The sequence below is a fragment of the Bubalus bubalis genome, chromosome 1, assembly GCF_019923935.1.
Source record: "Bubalus bubalis isolate 160015118507 breed Murrah chromosome 1, NDDB_SH_1, whole genome shotgun sequence".
Classification (NCBI taxonomy): Eukaryota; Metazoa; Chordata; class Mammalia; order Artiodactyla; family Bovidae; genus Bubalus; species Bubalus bubalis.
In genome coordinates, this window is record NC_059157.1 from 4029753 (window position 1) to 4056410 (window position 26658).

Here is a 26658-nt window from a genome sequence, read left to right on the forward strand (position 1 = left end):
GGATGAGAAGTATGGTTCATGGACACAATATTTAGTTAGCATGCCCCACAAGAATATAAGAAACATAAAAACCAATGGCATAGCAACTATGCAAAAAAAAAAAAGAAGAAGAAGAAGAAGAAGAAATACAGAAGGGAAGGAAACAGGGAGAGAGAGAAGGATATCAAACAAAGATTGACAAAAAATACATTCCAGAAAAAGTCTTGAGAAACAGAAAAATTCCACAACAAAAGCTTTGCATAGAAGACTTAAAAAATGATGAGTTTGACCAAGAATGGAGCAAAGATGAGATGCAAGGATAGTGGAATATGGAGAAAAGAGAGACAATTGAGCTCAGAAAATAAAATAAAGACCAGATGACCAGTTATGGAGAACTATGAAATAGGGGGAAATAGCTGATAAATTTTTTAAAATGTCTTTTTGGTATCTATGGCAACTATGGTTATGATTATATAATCTAATATATTTTAATCTTTTTGCTAGACAAAGAATTTATGTCCTTAATAAAAATCATTTTTTTAAAAGAGAAAAAAATCATTAGACAAATGCATGAATACTATGAGCTTCTCTGATAGCTCAGCTAGTAAAAGAATCTGCCTGCAATGCAGGAGACCCCGGTTCAATTCCTGGGTCTGGAAGATCCCTTGGAGAAGGGAAAGGCTACCCACTCCGGTATTCTGGCCTGGAGAATTCCCTGGACTGTTTAGTCCATGGGGTTGCAAAGAGTCGGATATGACTGAGCAACTTTCACTTTCATGAATATTATGAACAAGCTGGTCACACTAAAAATAAGTACTAATGGCCAATAACATTCTCACATAAATAGACACATGCACATACACTTGAATTTATTTTAAAGGAAGACAAGTCACACAAAGATTTAGTACTGATCAGACTGGCAAACATTTGAAACTTTGTTAAAGCTGTTGATAGTATGGGGAAGCAAGCAGTCTTACAAATTATTGGTAATGGTATAAAATGTTGTAAACTTACTTTAAAGCAATTAAAAATATCAATTAAATATTAAGTGTACCATGTTTTAACCCAGGAATTACCTTGGTGAGAATTTGCCGTTGCTATTGTTTAGTCATTAAGTCATGCTTGACTCTTTTGCAACCCCGTGGACTGTAGCCAGGCTTCTCTGTCCTTGGGATTTCTCAGACAAGAATACTGGAGTGGGTGTCATTTCCTTCTCCAGGGGATCTTCCAAACCCAGGGGTCAAACCTGCATCTCTTATGCCTTTGGCAGGTGAGTTCTTTACTACTGAGCCATGAGGGAGGGCCTGGTGGAAATTTAGCATGCTATGTTTGTCTAATCTGCAAACACAAATACACAGCATAGGAGGTGGCGGTGGGGGTTTAGTCGCTCAGTCGTGTCTGACTCTTTGCGACCCCATGGACTGAAGCCCACCAGGCTCCTCTGTCCATGGGGATTCTCCAGGCAAGAATACAGGAGCGGGCTGCCGTTTCCTTCTCCAGGTTCAATTCCTGGGTCTCCTGCATTGCAGGCAGATTCTTTATCGACTGAGCTACGAGGGAAACATGCAGTATGAGTGTGTCATTTCAAATTGTATAGTGTTTGAAATACCTCTCCCCCAAATTAAAACAAAAACAATCTGTTTATCAATGAGTTACTTGTGAAAATAATTATGACACACTTGTATCATGAAATGTAGTAAAACTGTTAAAAGGATGTTATTGAAACTGGGGCGGACAAGCTATCCTCAAAACATATTATTAAGAGAAAAAATGCAAAGTCAGAACAATGAAGGTAGGGTAATTTCACATATATAAGCCAACAAAGAGTATCTGTTTCTTCCTTCCTTACCACTGACATCCAATGCATCACTAAAACATGTGGAATTTATTTTCCAAAATACAATGAAATGTCTCCGTTTTTCTTCAACCACATGCTAGTCCAAGCTGCCTTTGCTCCTTCCCTTATACTCTGCAGGCGCCTCCTACCTGGTCCAACTAGGTGCTTCTCCTCACTTTTGCTCAGTCTGCACTCCAGCCACACTGGGCACTTGGAACAAACTACAGTCCCTCGGCACACACACAGACTTGCACACACCTTTGTCCCTCTCTGGAACATTCTCCCCTAATCCAACTTAGCTTTCCATTCTTCCTTCAGATTCCAGTACAACTATCCCTTAGGGACAGAGAAACTCACATGTTCTTGGTTGCATTTAATTTATACACTTTAATGTGCATTATACATTACCTATGTATGACTAGTATTTATTTTCCCCTGCTAGACTATAATCTCTAGGAAAGTTGATCATATACCTATTTTGCTCATCACTGAATCCTCAATAAGGTAGGTGACTTAGAAATGAAATAAGTATGTATTTCAGTCTATATAGCCATCTATCCATCCACCCATCCACCCATCCACCCATTGATCCATCGATCCATCCATCCGTTAATCCATCCATCCAACCTGCCATCTGTCTATCTGTCCAGCCAGCCAGCCATACACCCTTCCATCCATCCATTCTGTAGTTGTATTAACAATATCTGGAAGACACTATTATTATCTACGGATTGAGGCTGAGGGAATAGAAAAGAGTGAAAAGTAAAAAGATTTATTTTTTTTCTTTTAAACATTTGCACTAGCCTACATTTCTACTAGGTACATGGAATAAAACTATTGTTGATGACATGAGATCAAGTTTATCTTGAACATTTCTCCTTCAGTCAGTTCAGTTCAGTGGCTCAGTCATGTCCGACTCTTTACAACCCCATGGACTGCAGCATGCCAGGCTCCCCTGTCCATCACCAACTCCTGGAACTTGCTCGAACTCATGTCCATTGAGTTGGTGATGCTAGTTTCTTAATATCTTGTCACTAGGACTACAACAGAAACTTTGACAAACACTCATCAACACAATTCTCTTTTCTTGCCAACTCAATTCAGGTCTATTGTTAAGTGTAGAGTAAATAGTTCTTCTCAAAAGCATTCTTATGTGTGTTTGTATACTCATGCAAACACACAATTTTTCCCATTAAAGGTGCTAGATAATTTGCCTGGGAAATTCGGTCACATTGTCATTGTTTTTTCACAGAAAGGAACAATGTGGAGGAAACAAGATTCTCTTGATTCTGAAAGGGATCTCTTGAACTCAATTCACCTTAGAGCATCTTCCCTTGAAGGAATTACAGCTCCTAAACAACAGTTTGATAAGGTAAACACTCAACAACGAGGGAAGAATTTTCAAAATACATAACCAAAGAGATCTTTCTTGGTCTCTATTTCTGAGATACCACTAGTCTCTCTCTGATGTTGATTTAGTTTGGAAAGTTCTCTTGGGAGCAACAGCAGTCTGGGCCCCACGAAGTCTTGCCACCTTAATATGTGATCACTAACCATCTTTCCATTCATCAGATTTTGTTGAATAAACGAGCCTCTGACTTTTAATTTTGGTTTCTAGACAGGAGCAAGTTGGACTTACAACACAATCACAGAACAACCCTATGGAAGGAGCCCTAACAGAGCAGAAAGAAAACAAGACCATTCTGCGTTGTTTTCAGCTTTCCTGAATCATTCAAAAAGGGGGATGATTTTGTTTGATCACTGATCAAACTCTGCATTCTTATGTGTTGGAAACTGTAACAACTCCGAGAACTTCTGGAGTTAGACATAAGAATGATTGGGAGAAGATGAAATATTACAAGGTATTATTCATATATATATTCAGAAAGCATCACTACAAACAAAGCTAGTGGAGGTGATGGAATTCCAGTTGAGCTCTTTCAAATCCTGAAAGATGATGCTGTGAAAGTGCTACACTCAATATGCCAGCAAATTTGGAAAACTCAGCAGTGGCCACAGGACTGGAAAAGGTCAGTTTTCATTCCAATCCCAAAGAAAGGCAATGCCAAAGAATGCTCAAACTACTGCACAATTGCACTCATCACACACACTAGTAAAGTAATGCTCAAAATTCTCCAATCCAGGCTTCAGCAATATGTGAACCCTGAACTTCCTGATGTTCAAGTTGGTTTTAGAAAAGGCAGAGGAACCAGAGATCAAATTGCCAACATCCACTGGATCATGGAAAAAGCAAGAGAGTTCCAGAAAAACATCTATTTCTGCTTTATTGACTATGCCAAAGCCTTTGACTGTGTGGATCACAATAAACTGTGGAAAATTCTGAAAGAGAGGGAAATACCAGACCGCCTGACCTGCCTCTTGAGAAATCTGTATGCAGGTCAGGAAGCAACAGTTAGAACTGGACATGGAACAACAGACTGGTTCCAAATAGGAAAAGGAGTACATCAAGGCTGTATATTGTCACCCTGCTTATTTAACTTATATGCAGAGTACATCATGAGAAACGTTGGACCGGAAGAAACACAAGCTGGAATCAAGATTGCCAGGAGAAATATCAATAACCTCAGATATGCAGATGACACCACCCTTATGGCAGAAAGTGAAGAGGAACTCAAAAGCCTCTTGATGAAAGTGAAAGTGAGGAGTCAAAAAGTTGGCTTAAAGCTCAACATTCAGAAAACGAAGATCATGGCATCTGGTCCTACCACTTCATGGGAAATAGATGGGGAAACAGTGGAAACAGCATCAGACTTTATTTTTGGGGGCTCCAAAATCACTGCAGATGGTGACTGCAGCCATGAAATTAAAAGACGCTTACTCCTTGGAAGGAAAGTTATGACCAACCTAGATAGCATATTCAAAAGCAGAGACATTACTTTGCCAACAAAGGTTCATCTAGTCAAGGCTATGGTTTTTCCTGTGGTCATGTATGGATGTGAGAGTTGGACTGTGAAGGAGGCTGAGCGCCAAAGAATTGATGCCTTTGAACTGTGGTGTTGGAGAAGACTCTTGAGAGTCACTTGGGCTGCAAGGAGATCCAACCAGTCCATTCTGAAAGAGATCAGCCCTGGGATTTCTTTGGAAGGAATGATGCTGAAGCTGAAACTCCAGTACTTTGGCCACCTCATGCGAAGAGTTGACTCATTGGAAAAGACTCTGATGCTGGGAGGGATTGGGGGCAGGAGGAGAAGGGGATGACAGAGGATGAGATGGCTGGATGGCATCACCAACTTGATGGACGTGAGTCTGAGTGAATTCTGGGAGTTGGTGATGGACAGGGAGGCCTGGCATGCTGTGATTCATGGGGTCGCAAAGAGTCGGACACGACTGAGCGACTGAACTGAACTGAACTGATTATTCATATAAATGGCCTTCCCATGTAGTGCAGTGGTAAAGAATCCACCTGTAAATGCAAGAGACCCAAGAGACCCGGGTTCGAGTCCTGTGTTGGGAAGATCCCCTGGAGGTGGAAACGGTAACCCATTCCAGTATTCTTGCTTGGGGAATCCCATGGACAGAGGAGCCTGGTGCGCTACAGTGCATGGGGTCACAGAGTTGGACATGACTGAGCAATTGAGCACTGTAGCATTGATTCATATAATATAAATTGATTAACATAATTATAAAGAAATCTCAATCAGATAACACCCACTCGAGAATGTAAGTTGGTGCAGCCACTGTGGAAAACAGTATGGAGGCTTTTCAGAAAACTAAAAATAGAACTACCATATGATTCAGCGATCCTATTTCTGGGTATATATCCAGACAAAACTGTAATTCAGGAAGATGATGCGCCCCAACAGTCACAGCAGCACTGATCACAGTAGCCAAGACATGGACACAACCTAAACGTCCATTGACAGACGGAAGGTAAGAAGATGTGGCGCACACACACAGTACTCAACCAATGAAAAGAATGAAAGAATGCCATTTGCAGCAACAGGGATGGGCCTAGAGATGAGCATACTAAGTGGAGGAAGTCGGACACAGAAGGACGGACACCATACGATATCACTTACATGTGGAATCTCAAATATGACACAAATGAACCTATCTACGAGACAGAAACAGAATCACAGGCTCAGAGAATAGACCTGTGGCAATTGAGGGGGAGGGAATGGGGGAGGGGTCGGGTGGTGGTTTGGGGTCAGCACATGTTGGCTTTCATATACAGACTGGATAAAGAACAAGGTCCTGCTCTACAGCACAGAGAACAATATTCAATACTCTACGATAAACCATAAAGGAAAAGAATGCAAAATAATAGAAATATACATGTATAGCTGAATCACTTTGCTGTCCAGCAGAAGGTAACACAAGGCTGTAAATCAACTATACTTCAATTTAAAAAAAAGAAAAGGGAGAAAACAATAGCCACTAGAACCCTTGAGGGTGGAAGATGGTGAGAGGAAGGGGAAATTTAGAAGAGGTTTGACTCTGTGAAAATGGTGAAAACCGATGACCTTGCTTAGAGGGCAGAACTCCCTCCAGTTATTCACCCTTAGTTTGACTTCCACCGTTGGTATCACTCACCCTTGGCACAATGAGAGTGTGCCACTGTGGATTGCAGAAGCCCAAGGGTTAGTCACTTGACTATAAAGAGTTCCTCTTATACAGTGACCCCTGGAAAGAAGCTAAGAGAATTTCCTAGTACTTTGCTGCTGCTGCTGCTGCTAAGTTGCTTCAGTTGTGTCCGACTCTGTGCAACCCCATAGATGGCAGCCCACCAGGCTCCCCCGTCCCTGGGATTCTCCAGGCAAGAACACTGGATTGGGTTGCCATTTCCTTCTCCAGTGCATGAAAGTGAAAAGTGAAAGGGAAGTCGCTCAGTGGTGTCTGACTCCTAGTGACCCCATGGACTGCAGCCTACCAGGCTCCTCCATCCATGGGATTTTCCAGGCAAGAGTACTGGAGTGGGGTGCCATTGCCTTCTCCTAGTACTTTAGCACATGCCAAAAAATACATTTCAGAATTCATCGATATGTAAGCATTGCACTTAAAACGCGTGTATCCCTGGTCAATGTCATAGGGGTCAGAACAGAGGTCATCTTTAGTGAGTGCGTGGGCAGAGGTGGGGGGAGCCTCCAGGTGCTGGGGTGTTCTATCACATGACCTGGCTGGTATATACATGGTAAAAAGTCATCAGCCACTCATTTTACGATTTGTGTACTACATGAATGTAACACCTTGATCAAGATGGAAGGCAAGTAAAGGCGCAACTGTCCTCTGAAAGGCTAGGGGAGAGTAACCTTTCGCAAGAAAAAGACACACCCTGATTGTCATTTCTAAGGTCTAATAAGAATTTTATGGTCTAATAAGAATTTTATCATAAACGATTTCTTACAGATGTCCTAAAGATGGGGCTCACCTGCTGGAGAGTGAGAACTTAATTCGAAATGTTGAATTTTTATTTATAATCAGAAAAAGATGACCGACCACCAGCATGCTATTTGGGAGAATCAAATAAGTTGAAAATTTCTGCAACAGAAATTTCTTTTTTAGTCCTGGTTTTGACATTCCCACTTGTATCTAGGGGAGCACCCATATTATTAAAGAATTCCCAGAAAACAATCTAATGCACTACAGTTTGTACATGCACACATTTACACACACACACACACACACACTCATTCGTGTGCACTGGACGGGCTGGAGGTGTTGCCACACTCTAAATATTGGGAGTTGCTTACCACTTTTACATCCAGCATAATCTGCCTTTAAATCCTTAGAGGTTTGACCTATGCATTGTAAAAATGAATCCTGCAATTATAACTATATTAGAATAAAAGTTATAACCCACACTTTAAGCAAGTTGGAACTAAATAGCAGACTATGATGGTTTAACAGAAAGATGAATGGACCAGGTAACCAACAAACAGCAGAGAAAACTGGCTCTCCAAGTTCATCCAGGCGTGGAAGTCAGGCTGCGCTCCCATGTGGAAATGACCTACCAGGGTTTGGAAAGATTCTGAGATAACTCGTATGTCAACCCTGCCCTTCTCCTGAAAACACTGTACCCAGCCTTACACGTTAATTCTCATCCTACAATTGTAAGGTCACATACTTCTTGTACAGCCTGTGGCCACGGCAGCAGTCCATTTGATGTACCATATGACTTTTTAAAAAATCATCTTCTTGTCCCCTCTCTTTAAATGTCTACTTTCAGACTTCATAGCTTGGATGCCTTTTTATTTTCAATAACCTCAAACCCACGCCATCCAAACTCCAGGGTCCATCAACCCCTCCAGGTGGGGGTTCCTGAGATTTCTAGACAAAGCCTCTCCCGAGTCCCAGACCTCCGTTTTCACGTCCTGAAGGTGCACGCATGCTCTCTCCACATCCAGCTTTATGTCATCCCACGGTTTCAGTAACATAAACGCAAAACCTGAGCTGATGCAATGACCAAATCCTCTCTTCCCTCCGCCAGGAAGGCTCTCTTCCGTTTCCTTCTACTGGCGCTGCTCCCGTCCCGTCGCCGGCCCTCGGGGTCCCTCGCCTCCTCCTCGGGGTCTACCCACTTCCGGGGTCTACCCACTTCCGGGGTCTACCCACTTCCGGGGTCTACCCACTTCCGGGGTCTCCGTGTATCCGTCCGCCTCCCCAGAGTCACTGGTAAAGCGCAGCTCTGACGCACCCTTGCTCACAAACGTCTTCGGTTCCCCATTTCACACAGAATAAAGCCCTAACTCAGTACCTAAAGCCATCTACAAAAAGACTGTAATCTAATTTTGCAGATTTACCCTCCAAACCATGCTCCAACTTCTGTGCCTTACATTCAGTCAAACTTCTGTGTGCTCAGTTGCTTAGTCATGTCTGACTCTGCAACCCCAGGGACTGCAGGCTGCTAGGCTCCAAATCCCTCTTGCCGGGACCTCCCAGGCAAGAATATTGGGGTTGTTGTTCTTTCCTTCTCCTGGGAATCTTCCTGACCCAGGGATCGAACCCGAGTATCCTGCATTGGCAGGCGGATTCTTGATCACTGAGTCACCTGGGAAACCCAGAACCTCCTGCATCTCCTCCCAAACCCCAACTATTATCCTGTCCTTAAAAAACAGTTCCTTCCGTTTGAATGCTCCCCTCTGCCATGTTTATTTCCAGGTCAGTTTCAAAGAGGAGAGCAAATGGTTTTGTGATAAGATACCAGACTTTGGCTTCATACAGGCTGGATTCAAATTCCAGGGCCACTCGTTTCTCATCATCAGCTCTTAGGCAAACTGCTTAATGTCTCTGGTAGCCTCACTTTCCTCTTCTGTATGTAGAGAGGATGATGGTACTGGATCTATATCGAAGGACTGTGGAGGGGACAAGTTGAGTTTTAAAATGAGAAAGCACTTAACACAACTCTCATACTCAACACGCATCTGTAGAAGCTATCATTCCCATTGATCCCCACTGATCTTATCATCATCATCATTATTATTGACTTCAAGAAGATGTTCCTGTGTCATCAACTGAAATGAAAACCCCCCTCTCCTTTGTCCTTCCACAGGACACTGGCCATGCCTCTAATTACATTTATCAAAGTATGACATATCTGAGAGTTGCTAACGACTGCCTGCCTTATTTCACAGGAAGAAATTCTATAAACGTTTATGAAGTACTAAATGGCATCTAACTTATCAGTAGTGTCTACTTAGGGCTGCATTTACTCCTCAGTTATTCCATCATTTCTGTGTGTAAGAAGATGTTTCCTGGACACACAGAAAGAAGTTGGGCTTTCTTTTTCAGAAGACATGGCCATTAGTGTGCTTCCAAGTCTTAGAGGTGAGTCCAGGTAATCGGAATGGTTTAAGAAGCACTAAGGAAGACGTGCCGATCACAGGACTCATTTGCCTGACTGAAGTTCCCAAGAGCCAAGCCCCAGAGGAGCCAGCAATGCTGAAGAGGTTCTGGCTTTGCTGCCCAAGTGTAGGTAATGGGCTTAAGTAATTGCTGTCCTTGGGCAGCCAGTCAAAATGCAGAATTGAAACTATACAACGGCAAGCGCGCCTACGGAGGAAAAATTATCAACTATTGTTAGAGAAAATAATACGTGACTACTGACATTTCTTTTCTTTTCTTTCTCTTTTTTTTTATTGTTAGAGCAGGGCTTTAAGAAAGCAGGGTACTTAAGGTTGTCAGAATTTCACTTTATCCCCCTCTTGGAGGCTGTTAAAAATTCACTCAAGCTGAAACTTGCCTTTCAGGTTCTCAGCCAGATTTGTGCTTGTCTCTACTCTGTGGTTCTCCAGTGGAATGCAAGTTGTAACTCAGGGGTCAGGGCTTTTTCAAGGAGCTTTCTACAGACGGCTTCCTACCTAGATTCCCTTTTCCTGACTCGCTCCACTCTCTGCCAAAGGTGGGTTTTAACAACCAAAACAACCCCAAAGATACACTCAACAGAGAGAAGATTAAAGGCTTTTGGCGGTGTTTATACAAATAGCCACAGCAATAAGCGATACTCAACAAGTAGAAATCCATTCAGCACTTACTAAAGGGGATCACCATTTTGGAGTGTCCATAAGAGATGCAGTTGAATCGGCAGGTACTTTTGCAGCTCTCACTGAATGAGAAGTAATGACAGTTTCTAAATGTCTTTGTAGCTATGCCATGGAGGTGACAACCTGGTAGGAGGGATGAGCTAGAGCTATCCCTAGGCTGCATTTCTCTGCTAAACCCACTGATTTTCTTTAGGCTGTGAACTCTTAGCACTCAACGCTCCTCAAGGACCACCCACCAAACCATTTCCCACTGAAGACACAATGCTAGGGGGAGGGGTGAGAACTGATCATTTCTTGGTCAGTTACTATGGACCGGGCAGAATGCCAGTCACTTTAATAATCATAAGATGATGCATGAGACACTCTCCCTAGTCTCCAGTGGAAACCTATTTTAGGTGTAAATGTTGTTGTTGTTCAGTTACTAAGTCATGTCCGACTTTTATGACCCTGTGGGCTGTAGCCCACCAGGCTCCTCTGTCCATGGAATTCTCCAGGCAAGAATACTGGACTGGGTTGCCATTTCCTCCTTCAGGGGATCTTCCCAACCCAGAGATTGTACTCGTGTCTCCTGCATCTCCCGAACTGGCAGGTGGATTCTTTACCACTGAGCCACCTGGGAAGCCCACTCATGCATAAATGGGTTTAAAATATTCCCAGGCTTGCTTTGCTTATCTTAAAGCAGCTGTCCAGTGAAACTTATCATGTTGATCAGCAGAAGAGCTATCACGCATACAAGAGCGTGCTGACTCTGGTAAACACATCGCCAGCTCCCAGATCCACGTGTCGGGTCATGCACACGCCGTACTCCCCATTACCAAAGTTCCAGAACCTGGAAAAGTGCTACCATTAGCCTTTTATTATTATAAGTGTTTCTGCAGTCCTGTCCACTTGCAAACTGCTTAACAATCAACTCTACCCTTGATGTCTCCCAAGAAATCAGAGAGCTTGACATTTGTCATGTGAAGTTGCTCAGTCATGTCTGACTCTGCAACCCCATGGACTGTAGCCCACCAGGCTCCTCCATCCACGGAATCTTCCAGGAAAGACTACTGGAGTGGGTTACCATTTCCTTCTTCAGGGGATTTTCCCCACCCAGGGATTGAACCCAGGTCTCCTGCATTGCAGGCAGATGCTTTACTGTCTGAGCCACCAGGGAAGCCCGACGTTTGTTAGCTCTGTTTAATGGCCCTGAATTCCCAGGCCTAGAGTTGAAAGAAATCGTGGGGTACACAGCCAGCCAGGGCTTAAGACCCACACAGCTGCTCTGTTTCCATTCAGCCTCTCAGCAGCCCAGCTGCTTCCCGAGCCTCTCCCTGAATATATATATATATAATGTATACACGCATTATTTTTAAACACTTGGAGTTAAGACAATCCCAGGAAGAATATTGGCTCCAATTCTCCATTTTTAGTGTTAACCTCTCAGAGCCTGGGCTCCGGGCCAGCCGGGACGACTCTGGCAGGTCTGAGAGCCCCGCAGACCACGTGCCTCAGTGGGCGGGGAGCAGCGCTGAGCCCGTCCAGGGCCGGTCCTTAGCCTGTGTCCGCAGCAGGACGAGGACCGGGTGCCCCGCACGAAGCTCAGGTGTGTGCCAGCTGGGCGGGGCCTGCAGAGACGCGGGGCAGAGCCCAAGTGGGCAGAGCTGCTGGGCCTCGGAAGCTCCGCTGGAGGCTGATGGAGGACCTCTCCAGGCTGTGTGTCCGCTACAACACACATTCCAGCCATGGGAAGGTGAAGACCTGGAGACTCTGGCTTTCCCGTGGGGAGGGTTTAACCACTGTCTTAGAAAATGGGTGGCAAAGTATAGTCAGAGTCATAAGGAATAACTGTAGTTCAGCTTTGACAAACTTGGGGAGAGATATCCCTCTCTCCCTGGAGTCAGGCTGTTTTTGGTCTACCGTTCTTGAATGAGGTCATCAGCTCATAATTGTGGCATAATTGTTTACGATCCAAAGTCATCATCTCATAATGGACAGTGATTTCTTACTATGTTTTTTTTTTTTGAAAACTGAAAATTTTGACTGTATTTATTGGGACTCCCCTGAATGTTGTATTATCCTAAATTAACTCTGAAAGATGCAATTCCTACCCAAGTCCAGAGGACTATGATAAACTCAGTGTTTGATATAGTCAACTTTTTTCATTTTTTGGTCTTTTTTAATTCGAGTATAATTGCTTTACAATGCTGTATTAGTTTCTGCTATATAACAGCCTGAATCAGCTACGTGCTTAGTTGCTCAGTCATGTCTAACTCTTTTGACTGTAGCCTGCCTGGCTCTTCTGTCCATGGGATTCTCCAGGCAAGAACACTGGAGTGAGTTGTCATGCCTTCCTCTGGGGAATCCTCCCATCCCAGGGATTGAACCCAGGTCTCCCTCATTGCAGGCAGATTCTTTACCACCTGAGCCACCAGGGAAGCCCAAGAATACTGGAGTGGGTAACCAATCCCTTCTCCAGGAGAACTTCCTGACCCAGGAATCGAACCGGAGTCTCCTGCATTGCAGGCAGATTCTTCACCAGCTGAGCTACCAAGTGAGCCCCAAATCAGCTGAAGGTATTCATATCTCCCCTCCCTCTTGAACCTCCCTCCCACCTTTCAATCCCAGCCCTCTAGGTCATCACAGATCACTGAGCTGAGCAACCTGTGTTATACAGCAGCTTCCCACTAGCCATCTGTTTACACGTGGTAGAGTATATATGGCAATACCACTCTCTCAATTCTTCCCCCCCCACCCCCACCCTCGCTCACATCCACAAGTCCATCCTGGACTTCTGTGGCTCCATTCCTGCCCTGCAAATAGGTTCATCTGTACCATTTTTCTAGATGCATTGATATATGATACTTGTTTTCCTCTTTCTGACTTACTTCCCTCTGACAGACTCTAGGTTCATCCACATCAACACAAATGACCCAGTTTTGTTCCTTTTTATGGCTGAGTATTATCACATTGTGTGTGTGTGTGTATACATCTTCTGCCACTTCATGACTTTGTAGTAAATGTGCAATGATTGCTCAAAAATATCTTTCATTTTTAAACTGTGTTGTTGTTCAGTCACTAAGTCATGTCCGACTCTTTGCCACCCCATGGACTGCAGCACGCCAGGCTTCCCTGTCCTTCAACATCTCCTGGAGTTTGCTCAAATTCATGTCCATTAAGTCAGTGATGCCAGCCAACCATCTCATTCTCTGTCATCCCCTTCTCCTCCTTCCTTCAGTCTTTCCCAGCATCAAGGTCTTTTCCAATGAGTCCGTTCTTCACATCAGGTGGCCAAAGTACTGGAGTCTCAGCTTCAACATCAGTCCTTCCAATGAACACCCAGGACTGATCTCCTTTAGGATGGAAAGGTTGGATCTCCTTGTAGTCCAAGGGACTCTCACGAATCTTCTCAACACCATAGCTCAAAAGCATCAGTTCTTTGGCACTAATATTTCCACCAATATCAAGAAAGACAATTGTCTCAACTTAGAAATTATTTATGAATGAGGTATCCCTTTGCATTCCAATTCCAAACCTAATTTGTTTCTAGTATTCTGTTTACTTCTCTTTAAACAGTTAGGATCAGCTGGCCTATCTCCCACCATCATTTCATCAGCAGCATCATTTTTATCACCCGTTTCCTATAAGCCAGGCATCATCCTGAAATAGGAGTCCTAATAGCCAGGCTTGGAGGGAATGATGCTGAAGCTGAAACTCCAGTACTTTGGCCACCTCATGCGAAGAGTTGACTCATTGGAAAAGACTCTGATGCTGGGAGGGATTGGGGGCAGGAGGAGAAGGGGACGACAGAGGATGAGATGGCTGGATGGCATCACCGACTCGATGGACGTGAGTCTGAGTGAACTCCAGGAGTTGGTGATGGACAGGGAGGCCTGGCGTGCTGCGATTCATGGGGTTGCAAAGAAAGAGCTGGACACGATTGAGCGACTGAACTGAACTGAATAGCCAGGCATCACCCTGAAAATTGTACATGTGCTGATGAGAATTACTGAGATCCCTATTTTAACAGATGTGGAGACTGGGACACAGAGACTAATTCACACACGAGCAGTCATGCTGGAACTGAGACATAAGGAATGTAGTCACAAAGCCAGACTCCTTAGCACTAGGCTCTCAGTGGAAACCTCCTGCTATCCTGCTTGAGTATGTTGCCATTTCCAAAGCATTTTTTTCGGTGAATCTTTTTATTTGATTCTTACAACCACACATTAGATTTTATTTAACCCGGAAACCCCCCTTTTATTTCTTCCAAGTCTTAGAAAAATATGTAGTATTTTTTATTTTTCTGAATTATTAAGGATTTGGCTAATTTTTTTTCCAGATGAAAATTCTGAATTGAATCTAAAGTAACATGATGGACTTTCTCTACCTAAAAATGTTAAAGTTATATTCAATTGTAAATCATCCTCAAATAACTCTCTATGGCCTTTTTTTCCTATTATAAAGCAAAGTTCTACATTTTTCAGGGGGATGCTCTGAACTCCAGTAGAAATAGGGAGTGTATTTAAATGTTGTAAGTTATAACTGACTGCACTGCAGAATCAAATAGTTTAGGCTTGACATATTTATAGTTATATGAGTAGCATTTGTACTCATATGTCTACATTTATATATACCAGGCCAAATTCCAGAAAGGACTTTCAGAGGTTTGGAGCATGTACTACTGGGAATTTATGTATACCCCTGCCCTCTCTTCATGGGAAAAATAAGTAGTTTATTCTACTTTTCCATAATCTCTACTTATATGCACAAAGTTTTAAGAAAAGACATATGTGATAATGTGGCCTAATGAAAACAAATGCTAAATTTGTTACTGGATTACTGTTTCTTTGGATGCGTACTCATTCCGAGTTCTTACATTGTTCCCAATTTCTGACACATCGTCCTTAGGGAAACATGAGTGTTTTGCAGAGAACAACTGGGCTGAATTACACAGAAATACAAATACTAGAGACACCACGACTTGAATGTCTACACTGTTCCTGGAACGAAATGCCTCGTGTCTGCTATCCTACAGATGACCTTTAGGACGTTACAGGGTGGCAATGGAACAAAAGACCAGGACCTCCAGATCATGCAGAAAAACAAGGAAGCACTTGGGAGGATTAAACACCCAAGGTCACCTGAAGAACCAGATCCCATGCCTGTTTAGAACAACCTCCCCTGTGCCAGACCTGACATCCTTGTCATGAGAAATGTTCCCTCCCACTGACAAACAAGTATTCCTGCTGAACAATGAACCCACCGCCCTCCACCAAAAACAAAAACCAACAGGGAAACTTGGGCTTGGTTTCAGCTTTGTGGCCAACAAATACCTGCATAAACAAGCTCTGGGTCACCAGTTGAAAGCTAGTACTCATCAAGGTCATACATCTCAGTGCTTAAGCTGACCAAATACCTTAGGTCAGGCAGTTGCATTTCACCTTTGCATATTCAGACCAAAGAAAAAATATATTTGTTATTTTAAATCACTGGGTAGTTCTCTGAAATGCCAACAGATCACCAAAGTTATGGATAGTAATAATGTTTTTCTTAAGGTTCAGGAAGACCCCGTGAAGCAAAGTCCTGTAGGCTTTAAGATCACTGAAGGAAAAGAAGGATAAAGGAGAGAGATCTGACATGTCGACACATAAACCCAACTTCCATTTTGGCTGACAGTCCTTTTAATTCTTTGGATTGAAGGCCCAAAATATGAGTTTTGAAACGGGAGGCCCATTTTATCTTTGGTATTGAAAGGGAGAAAGGAATAAAGTATATAACTCACAATGTGGGCCAGAGATTTTACACGTTATTTCAGTTTATCCAATAATGACCATGAATCAAGATTTTTATATTCCTATAATTTAAAGAGGAGGATGAGGCTCAAAGAATTTAAATACTTCACTGCAAATTACCCTGACTGTATAATATGGACCCAGCTCTATGGGAATCTTTGCTGCCTTCTTGGGATAAAATGGGATTTGCCTGGGAGGATTCCTGGGAAGTGATGGAAGTTTAACACAGTCCCCGAAAGCACGCATGAACATGCCCGCCTAAAGCTGAGGACGAAGTAAGACCCTTGCCAGGTACGTTCCCTTCCTAAACAAGCATGCAGAGGCTGTTTGGGAAAGATGAACCTCTGTGCCTGAGCATCAGTACCCGTCGAGCTGAAGAGAAGGAAGGAACATGACTCGCTCCTAAACGTGGGCTCGCCGTCGGTGGCCCGACTGCGGGACGTTTTCCTTCCTGTTGGTGGGACCGTTCTCCATCCTGCCTGCCACCCTCCGAGCAGCACAGAACTCTGGGATGGGCGATACTCCCCTCTGCGTTGGGCACTATTTGACTCGAGGGGCTTCCAGAGGGGTGATTTGCCTACTTTTTCTTTTTTTCCGGTGGTACAGCTTGCAGGGTCTTAGTTCCCCAACCAGGGATTGAACTGGGGCCACAGCCCTGAAAGCTCTGAGTCCTAACCACTGGACCACCAGGGACCTGTCTACTCTTTGCTTAAGCGTTTCTAGATAACACATTTTCATAACCCTCCAGGAAACCATGGCTGCCTCACAGCTGTCAGGAAGGGGACTTCTCTCATTCACACAGGAAGGAGCACAAGGCAATGAAACCTCCTCAGATGGCAGCACAGCCTTTCCTGACCGGAAGGGGTGTGCCTGGCGCTTCCTGCTGGACAGGGCACGCCTGCGCCTGGCGTGTATTTGTGCGGCTCAGCGTGCAAAATGACTCAGCTCCTTCAGACACCTTTCGTGATGGGTGGCTATCACTCTTCCCCTGACTCCTAAGTGCCCCCCAGCAGGGAAATCTCAGACCAGAGACTGTGTAATGGTGTTCTCTGGGGGTCCCAGGTGTATGTTTGGGCTTCCAGCCAGAATATGGGTTCACTGGGGTAGAGCAGAAAGAAGCTGCAATTTGCTGGTGATTCTTTTCTGGAATTAGCTGCCCCATATGCCAAGCCCCGTGAAGTTCATCACACAGCTGATTTTCAGCAAGATGGTCACCGGCCACCAGTGAGGAGGCTATGTCAAAACTCATTTAGCATATCCACATCCAAAGAATGAAGTTGGATTTTTTCCTCACACCGTGTACAAAAACTGTAACTCAAAGTGGATTACAGACCTAAATCGAAAAGCTAAAACTGTAAAATCTTAGAAGAAAGTAGAGGAGAAAATTTTCATTATCTGGGGGTATACAAAGCCTTTTGGATAAAACACCAAAAGCCCAAGCAACAGATCAAAAATAAATTAACTTCATCAAAATGATTTATCACGGATTGCTTCAGTGCATTGAATCAGATCAGATCAGATCAGTTGCTCAGTCATGTCCGACTCTTTGCGACCCCATGAATCGCAGCATGCCAGGCCTCCCTGTCCATCACCAACTCCCAGAGTTCACTCAGACTCACGTCCATCGAGTCAGTGATGCCATCCAGCCATCTCATCCTCTGTCATCCCCTTCTCCTCCTGCCCCCAATCCCTCCTAGCATCAGAGTCTTTTCCAATGAGTCAACTCTTTGCATGAGGTGGCCAAAGTACTGGAGTTTCAGCTTTAGCATCATTCCTTCCAAAGAAATCCCAGGGCTGATCTCTTTCAGAATGGACTGGTTGGATCTCCTTGCAGTCCAAGGGACTCTCAAGAGTCTTCTCCAACACCACAGTTCAAAGGCATCAATTCTTTGGCGCTCAGCCTTCTTCACAGTCCAACTCTCACATCCATACATGACCACAGGAAAAACCATAGCCTTGACTAGATGAACCTTTGTTGGCAAAGTAATGTCTCTGCTTTTGAATATGCTATCTAGGTTGGTCATAACTTTCCTTCCAAGGAGTAAGCGTCTTTTAATTTCATGGCTGCAGTCACCATCTGTAGTGATTTTGGAGCCCAGAAAAATAAAGTCTGACACTGTTTCCACTGTTTCCCCATCTATTTCCCATGAAGTGGTGGGACCGGATGCCATCATCTTTGTTTTCTGAATGTTGAGCTTTAAGCCAACTTTTTCACTCTCCACTTTCACCTTCATCAAGAGGCTTTTGAGTTCCTCTTCACTTTCTGCGATAAGGGTGGTGTCATCTGCATATCTGAGGTTATTGATATTTCTCCCGGCAGTCTTGATTCCAGCTTGTGTTTCTTCCAGTCCAGTGTTTCTCATGATGTACTCTGCATATAAGTTAAATAAACAGGGTGACAATATACAGCCTTGATGAACTCATTTTCCTATTTGGAACCAGTCTGTTGTTCCATGTCCAGTTCTAACTGTTGCTTCCTGACCTGCATACAGATTTCTCAAGAGGCAGGTCAGGTGGTCTGGTATTCCCATCTCTTTCAGAATTTTCCACAGTTTATTGTGATCCACACAGTCAAAGGCTTTGGCATAGTCAATAAAGCAGAAATAGATGTTTTTCTGGAACTCTCTTGCTTTTTCTATGATCCAGCGGATGTTGGCAATTTGATCTCTGGTTCCTCTGCCTTTTCTAAAACCAGCTTGAACATCAGGAATTTCAGGGTTCACATATTGCTGAAGCCTGGCTTGGAGAATTTTGAGCATTACTTTACTAGTGTGTGAGATGAGTGCAGTTGTACGGTAGTTTGAGCATTCTTTGGCATTGCCTTTCTTTGCATTGAATACATTGACTCAGTTGAATACAGGGACCCAAAAATGCAAGCTGGGACTATTGCTTTGCTGGTTATCAATACCAAATAGAAAAATGTTGAGTGGCCAATTGTGTTCCCTTTAGAAACTGACCAATTCTTTCTACCCTGTTTTTTAAGCACAGTTGTGCATCAAAATACTGGTTTATGTGATTTAAAGAATAAAAATGACACATTTTCCAATATCTCAGTCAAAAGTCAGACAGCAGTTAGAACTCACCATACAGACTGTCACTTAAATTTAGTTTTATGAAGGGAAAAGACTAAATACTTTAAAACATTCAGATATTGTTAATATAATTAAAAGTCTGCTACTATCAAGTTTTAAGTAAGTAGAAGAAAACTTTTATGAACTGAGGGGAAAAAGACAGCCCCTTGGAAGTTTATGAACACTGCATTTGTAAAAGAAAAAAGGAGTGTTTGAAGATTGGTTTGGTGTTTTCAAAGCTTTGAATGAACACACTCTGGAGTGGCCCATCAAAGAAGGGTATTATCAGGGCTGTGATATGTCCATTGCCTGTGTGGTTGCTCGGAGGCCTCCAAGCTTCTGAAAGTAGGCTCCTAGCGTAAACCATCCCGTGCTCACTGAGTACCTAGAAGCACTCCCTTTGTCCGCTTTGCTCTTTCATCTCTGGCATGCAGTGATGAGTAAACAAATAATTTGCATTTTTTTTGCAATAACAGAGTCATTTTCATTAGTGCTAACACGTGCAATCGAGGTGGCCCTGCATGCGTGCACACGTCACCACACACAGTGGCCCCTTTTCACCTAGAATTGACCTCTTCCGCTGCGAGGTGGCTGGCCTAGCCTCAAAGCGGAGAGAAGCTCACTTGATCAGATAAAGTCACTGCTGGTGGAAAAGAAGCCTCCTCCCTAGTCTGTCCAGGGTCTTCTACATTGTCCTACAACTGACTGCCTGGCTCTAGCAGGATTGAACCAGGGCAAGGAGGAACGGAAGAAGGAAAATTTAGACGATCACTCAGATCATAGCACTGCTATACATAAAATAGACAAACAACAAGGACCTACTGCATATCACAGGGAACTATAGTATCTTCTGATAACCTATAATGAAAAGGAATCTGGGAAACGACATATGTCTGCAGCACCTCGCACCGAAACACTGTAAACTGACTATACTTCAATAATCTTTTTTTATTTTTTTTAAAATTAAAAAGAAAAACACCCTTCAACAAACCTCAGATCACTGAAAATAACCAAACAATCACATCTATATTTTTGCCAATACTTTACTCTCCCAGTCTACCCAAAAGATATTATTATTATCTTTACTCAGTCGTGTCCAGCTCTTTGCAATCCCAAGGACTGTAGCCTGCCAGACTCCTCTGTCCATGAGATTTTCCAGGCAAGAATACTGGATTAGGTTGTCATGCCTTCCTCCAGGGGATCTTCCCGACCCAGGGATCTTGACCAGTGTCTCTTGTGGCTCCTGCAATGCAGGCAGATTCTTTACCATCTGAGCCACTAGGGAAGCCCCACCCAAAAGAAATAATGGTGGCGAAAGTGGCAAATTTGATGTTAATGACTCTTTTTTCTTTTTCAACTGGTAGACACCTGGCAAGAAATGTATTTCCAAAAGGCAGAGCCAGAGACGTGATTTGTCTGATTCATAGAAAAATGAAAATGCAGGGTACTTGTTCATAAATGAGTAAGACTTTTAAGATGGTGACAGAAAGGCTCTGGACCAGGCATGGAGTCCCGCAGAGCGCAGGATCACTGCCTGGCTGCTGCCCACGAAGCCAGTCTTGCCAAAAGATAAGCAAGAAAGGAGGCGGGGGTCTGCCTAACCCATCGCTGGATCTGTGGTCTGAGAGCTGGTTTGACTTCTCTTGGCTGAACTCACAGCTTAACAGTGACCTGTGTCACTTCTGCATTTATAGAAACCAATGCCCAGAGAAAATCCATGACTTGCCTAAGATCCTGAGTTGAAAGAGCCAGAACGCAATCCCAGGTACCCTGACTCCCACACTGGCATTCTCTCCCCGACGTCACACTCTCGTCTCCAGTTTCAAGGTAAATCATCAGGAAATAGTAACTACAAAAAAGGAGGGGTAGGGAAGGACGTTACCTCATCAGAACTTCCTTTTCAGCTCTCCTGTGCAAAGAACAAAGTGAAAATAGATGTCAAATTCCTTTTCTGAGTCAACGCTTCCAAGTCCTAGTGTAAAGACATCATATGACTTCCAAACGCTGAAACAATTAGCTCTGCTGAGAACTGACTCGAGCCCTTGGAGTTAGCGATTGGAGACCAAGCTGGTTGTTGGTGGATGGTTATGAGGCAACGCGTTAGGAAACTAATCAGTGTTCCTGCACAAATATTTAAAATAATTCTGAGATAATCTGAACTTTAACACAGAGCTTGCCAGACACATTTGTAATCTGAACCCAAGGTTCTAATAAGTTACTGCCTTTTGGCTGTCCTTCAATGTCAGGGACATTTTTAGAAAGATTAGCACTTGAGTAGAAATGAAGATTGACATTTTCAATGTAAACATGAGACCTGGACTTTTTTACACAAAGAGAATGCACGTATCTTCCTCACTCAGGTGTATGTATAAATTTAGTATATCAAAATATCTCATGCAAGGACACGGTCATTGGAAGATACTGCATGAATCAAATATTTGATGCAACTTTACAAGCCTATTTTAAAAAAAAGAGTTCAAGGTAGGCTGCAGTGAAAGAAAACCCTTCAGAGTGGCAAAGAACAGCTGCCACGCCCCTTTCGACATGGCACAAGTTTTAGGATCAGATAGATCTTCAGTTCAAGTCTGAGCTTCATCTGTATTTTAATTGTTTGAGCCTTGGCTAACTTATCTGCAAAATGGGGTTGATACATTCAGCCAAACAGCTGAATCAGATGCTTTCTAGACATCTCAGAGATTCTGACATCTATGATTCATACACCTTTAATTATATCTTATTGAGTTGCCTCTCAGAATTTTCACTGAGGGGTTAAAATTAGTTTTGCATGTCTGCTTTCCATAACTTTATGGTCTGTAGGTAGCAACAAGGAAAAACAAAATATTTTCTGGCTTGGATAAATTTTGGCATAATTATAGGTCTGGGGTTTGGGAAATGAGGGCCAGAGGAAAATGGTGCAGAGGCCTGCGTAACCCAAAGTGTCCGAGGCTACCGCACTTACATCTCATTAACTGCCAATTACCGTATTCATAATTTAACACAAAAAGGAAAAACACAAATGGATTTAAAAAAAAATCCCTTTTATCTAGACTTTAGTTTATACTTGGCTTACAAAGGCAGGATTAATGCAATAGGTTGAGAAAGGGGGTAGTTAGATTGAGCAATAAAAACACTTTTTTTGATAGCATATGAGGCTATAAAAATGGCTTGACTGAATCTATTAGCCAAAGATAAATAATACCCTGCAGGAGGAAAAGAAACAGCTTTTTCTGGACCATAAGGCCTGGTATGTTTTTCAAGACCTTGCTTTCACTGGAAATATAACATATCCATTTAAAGAGACTTTTTTTTTTAAAGATTTCTCTTTTGGTGTGGACCATTTTTAAAGTCCTTATTGAATTTGTTACAATATTGTTTCTGTTTTAAGTTTTGGTTTTCTGGCAGGTGGGCTCTTAGCTCCCCAATCAGGGATCGAACCCATGTCTCCTCCTGCATTGCAAGGCAGATTCTTAGCCATTGGACCACCAGACATATTTTTTAAATGAGTGATTTCATAACATTTCTTGCATTGGAAATCTCGTCCCTATTCTGCTAAGACCATGTTCAAGACTTTTGTCAAGACACGGGAAGACAAATGGTTCTCATTTATTTTTGTTATTACTAATGTTACTATTTTCATGATTGCTACTTTTCTACTTGTTACCACCACTAGGAATGCTGTTACTACTACTGCATCCATGCCTGCATTTCCGAATGGCCATCTGATAGGAACTCGAATGACTAAGGTTTGATCGTTCAGCCCCTGGAGTCCCTGATGGCCTGACCTCAGTGCATTCCAGGGCCAGCAGCTTCAGTATCACTTGGCAGCTTCTTACAAGTGCATATTCCTGGGCCCTGCACAGACCTATGGCATCTGAAGCACGGGGGTTGGGGGCCAGGAATTTGTATCTTCTAATGCTCAAAGTTGTGAAGCTTAGCTCAGCAGAGAAAGCGACCCAGGTGCCAGAGAACAGGCAGGAGGGATGGGAGAGAACAGAGGCCGAGCACCTGGGGCCAGCACCTGCAGGCGTGACCTTGTCTGTGTCGGGCAGGCTGCCAACAGCCTGGAGAAAGCAAAGAATGCCAAGGGCAGGCTTTCAGGATGTGGTTGCCCAGCCTCCAGCCTTTGGCTCCAGGCCTGTGTGAGAAGAGGGAGGCCCCACCAGAACTGTCCCCAGACACTGCTGTTCTCTTCCTGCAGGAATTTGAAAATGACAAGACTCCTGATTTTTCATGAATGTGGGCTCATCCGATCAAATTAGCTACAGTTTCTAAATGAGTATTTCTTAAGGTGTGAGGTCTATGTATTTCAGGGTCTCCTTGATCCCTGCTCCCACAGAATCAAAACCTCTGAGGGTTGCAACAAGCTCTCAAATGACAACTCTTCAGTGTCAAGTTTGGGACACGTTCTACTTTTTTGGCCTGACCTGACACTTAGCTTGGGATAAAGTTTTAAGATTTATTTGCTAACCTATGGTCTGCTCTTCCTTCCTTGCTTTCTGTTTCTTCAAAAATACCAATAAAAATACACGCAAAAAAAGAAAATAAAAATTAACTGTACTCCTATTGCCCGTTTTGATAAAGAAAATGATATAAAATAATATTAAACAAAATTAGGACATAAATAACATCATAGTTCATACAAAGGTATTACAATATATGTAACTAATCACCTATGTTAAAAAAAAAACTTTTTATTTTACAGTATAGCCAATTCACATTGCTGTGAGAGTTTCAGGTGGACAGCAAAGGGATTCAGCCATACATATACATGTGTCCATTCTCCCCCAACCTCCCCTCCCATCCAGGCTGCCACATGACATTCTGAGCAGAGTTCTCTGCGCTACAGCAGGTCTTTGCTGGTTATCCATTCCACATATAGCAGCGAGTACATATTGATCCTCTAGACGCTGTTGTCCAGATTTCCCCCTCTACAAATAACAATACAACAAGCAACTTTGTAAAAGAAAAAAAAAATCCTTGCATTGATCCCTAATGGCCAATTATTAGAATTGAAATTTCTGGTTCAAAACTTATGTTTTCTCCTGAGGTATCTGACATACATCGCCAAACTGCTCCCAGAATGAGAAGACCAGTGAACAGCCTCCTTAGAAGACCTCGCTGGTGGTCCAGGGGTTAAGACTCCACACGCCCAATGCAAGGGGCCCATGTTTGATTCCTGGTTAGGGAACTAGATCACAAATGCCACAACTAAGACCCTACATAGCCAAATCAGTAATTTTTTTAATGCAAAACCAAGAACCACATTAGGTTGTAAATTGGTATCGCTGTACTAGAGAAAATTTAGGAATATAGAAATGGAAAACTGACTGTGTGCATGCTTCTGAATCTAGGAATTCCATGTCATGGTCTACAACCTAAAGTGACTCTTGCTTAAGGGAATATTCCTAATAGCAAAAAGCTGAAAATAGTCTAAGGCTACATCAGTACAGGAATAAAGAGAGAAAAATACATGAGGTAAAACATATGAACTAGGTTACATCAACAGAGATCTCTCTCAAAAACAAAACGGCATAATATTGAATGAAAAAAATCTTGGTAAAAGCATACATACGGAATGAAATTACTTTTGTAAAATAAGAAAGAACTATAAAGAGATACTGTTGTGTTCACACACACAGGGGAATTACGAAACCTCCTGCAGAAAGGGTACACTAACTTCAACATGGGGGGGGAGAAGAGAGGTAGGGATTTTATTAGGATCTATAATATTTTATTTTCTTAATAAACAGGTTTGAAGAAAACAAAGTCAATATCAACATATGCCCAATCTGGGGCACAGTTCTCAAAGTGAGTCTGAGGACCTCTGGGGGCCCCAAGTTTACTGCAGGATGTCCTTGAGGTCAAAATAATTTTCATATTAATACCGAGACCTGATCTGTCTTTTCCCGGGTGCTGGCATCTCCACTGACGGTTCACTATCAGCGTAAAACCTGTGGAGTCAGCACAGACCGAGCTGTCGGAGCCAACGAGGCGAGTGGGGGGCTGCGTTCCTCACCCCGGGCACTTGCAGAAACGCCAGGCAAAATGAGATAAGCCAGGTTTACTCAAACAGCTCCTTGCTGAAGCAGTAACATTTCTTTTCATTAAATCCCACCTTATGAATGCTTTTTCAGTAATGAGCTGAGTAACAGAAAAGCAAATATGCCCACAGCACTCTTGCTCGATGCTTGATTGTTGCCTTCAGGGAAAAGTACTTGTGTGATCATCTGAATTGTGAACCGAACTACCTGCTTTTCTCCACAGAACATCATTTTTCTTGAAAGAATGCGTGAGAGCCCAATTACGGTTATTCAGACTCGGCTGAACCGCCTGTCACTTCCAAGAAAACAACCGGTAATAGTCATTGCCCATGACAAAATTAGAGCTTGCAAATGAAAATTAGAATTTTAGAAAACTTATATCTACCACGTGGGCGTGGCAGATGCCTAACTGTTAAAGACTTTTCTGAGGTCAGTGGAGATGTGATACAAGGAGTGCTCAGCCGCTTAGCCGTGTCCGACTCTTTGCGGCCCCATGGACTGTAGCCTGCCAGGCTCCTCTGTCCATGGAATTTTCCAGGCAAGAACATTGGAATGGGTTGCTGCTTCCCACTCCAGGGGATCTCCCTGACCCAGGGATTGAACCCATGTCTCTTGTGTTTCGTGCATTGGCAGGTGGGTTCTTAAATATTGTATAATGTAACATGTGCACATCAGGAAAGCCTACACTACTCCATCAGGAAAGCATTTTCCAAACGCTCAGTTCAGCTCAGTTCAGTTGCTCAGTCGTGTCCAACTCTTTGCAACCCCACGGACTGCAGCACGCCAGGCTTCAGTCAGCGCATGATATTAAAAAAATCATGCATGAGTGGAAGATCCACTCAAAGTGCAGGGTAAATGAGTGGATTTTAATGTCACAGAGTCTGAAAAGTTCAGTGACAGGGTTTCAGGTTACTCACTGCAGCTACCATTTGTTGAATGTTGGTGTAATATCCAGTAGAATTTTCAGTTACCAGCCTATTAAAATGTTTCCCTTTTCTAACTACATAACTGCTTGAGGACTGATTTTCTTCATATACTTCAACAATAAAAAACACCACAACAGAATGAATTCAAAAGCAGATATGAGGATCTAGCTGACTTCTTTCCAGCCAGTGATTAAAAAGATCTGCCAAAGTGTAAAATAGCATCACTCTTCTCAATATTGCTTTTTTTTTTGACTTTGAAAATTGTACTGTCAAGAAATGTATTTTTTTATGTTACCACATAAAGATTTTATTATTGCTATATTAAATGAATTAAATATTTAAAATTTTGTTTTAATTTCTAAATGTGGTAAACATTATAAACATTAACAAACAAAAGTTCTTTGTGGTTCTCAATAATTTTTATAAATGAGATCAAATAATTTGAGAACTGCTGATCTAGGGAGTGAGTGAATATACAGATACTCGTCTACTCTTCTATTACTTTCTATACTTTTCTCTGTATATGTAA

The 26658-nt window shown here is 42.9% G+C and overlaps 1 protein-coding gene across 9 annotated transcripts in view; it reads right to left on the minus strand.

The window, feature by feature from the left end:
- THRB (thyroid hormone receptor beta) overlaps positions 1 to 26658 on the minus strand; it is a 446263-nt gene that overhangs the window by 311162 nt on the left and 108443 nt on the right. Inside the window, exon 1 of one of the 9 annotated variants that reach the window (XM_006074106.4) lies at positions 21045 to 26406. The exons of the other annotated variants lie outside the window; for them this stretch is intronic. The gene's annotated coding sequence lies outside the window, so the exon portion shown is untranslated. Of the gene's footprint in view, positions 1 to 21044; positions 26407 to 26658 lie in introns of those variants that run through there. 9 annotated transcript variants of the gene reach the window in all.